This window comes from Herpailurus yagouaroundi, unplaced genomic scaffold (assembly GCF_014898765.1).
Source record: "Herpailurus yagouaroundi ecotype Mexico unplaced genomic scaffold, PumYag 166, whole genome shotgun sequence".
Taxonomy (NCBI): Eukaryota; Metazoa; Chordata; class Mammalia; order Carnivora; family Felidae; genus Herpailurus; species Herpailurus yagouaroundi.
This window is the reverse complement of record NW_024412407.1, coordinates 445883-447234: the sequence shown is the minus strand read 5'-3', so window position 1 is coordinate 447234 and position 1352 is coordinate 445883.

Sequence of the window (1352 nt, the reverse complement as noted above, 5' to 3'; positions counted from 1 at the left end):
TGAATCCTTTGATTTACTCCCTGAGAAACAAAGATGTCAAAGAAGCTCTAAAAAAACTTCTAGAGAAGAAAAATCCTAAAATTTGATTATTATTTTTTTCCTCCATTGATTTTGTGGTTATTTCTTTCATACTCCTTGTATCCATTAATGAAAGTTATTCCATTAAACATCATAAATATATTATCAGAAGCTTTTTTCTGGTGAGGTACCTGGAACATTGTTCATCTTGAGTGTCTCAGATATTGGAGATGTCCTGGATATTAGAGAAGCATTTTTCATGATAAACCTTCCCACTATCTCAAATAACATTCTGTTTCACAGAATTGATTTGTATTTGCTTAATGGCTTGCTGCTGAGCACAAATTTTATAGTTAATATAGTGTATAAACAATGTTTTGTGACCTCTTTGTTTTGGAAGGTCTCCTTGCTACATAACATAATCACTAATATTGACAAGAATGTTCAACTTATTTTAAAAAAATAATGTTTTCCATTTATATAACTACTTTGTTTTAGCATGTTATGTAGTTATTGAATTTTCATTTTGAATCAAATATCTGATATGTTTTATATCAAGAGGAAGTAATAATAATAAAAACAAATAATGAGTAATCCTTGCTATAATGATTAATTTGGAAATTTTTATATCAAATGATCTGACATTGTAGAGTGTTCTGAGACATTGCTAGTTGTTAAATCCTAAAATAAAGAACCAAAATTATAGATAGAGACCTGCAAATATTTTTGAGCAATCATTGCCTCAATTTGGGTTATCATGCATTGTTTTCCTGGGTTAATTATTGTGAAGAATATTTAATAAAGGTATAGAGCAAGTTTAGCATTAACATAGCTTGTTGTCCAAAATTTACTCATCTATGCCTATGAATATTTATATATTTGATTAATTTATTGACAGTGTAATATATCTTGTGGTAGGCTCAGGTATAAATAACGTTATTCTTTAGGGAGCTTACAATTCAGTGTGAGAATCACATCCTTGTGTGCACAAGCAATCCAGATCCACAGATTTCTATGCCAAAGATAAACATACAGATTTCAAAGTGGGGTGCCTGACAGTGTGTCCCGGCAATCAGAGAAAGTCTTTATGTTGTATTGAAGATCTATTTAAAGGGAATAAGATTGGAGTCAGTATACTACTGTATCAATCATGTTGTTGATGTGGGCTTGAAGTATACCAACGTGATTGAAAGAAAGGTGATTTGAAAAATTGTAGGTTAGACACACAGAACTAATTACCTGCTTAGTGTGAGGGGAGTACACCAAGGAGGTGTGTCTCACCATTTTTGGTCTTATATGATGTGTCTGGTGATGGTACCAACGGATAAAAAGTT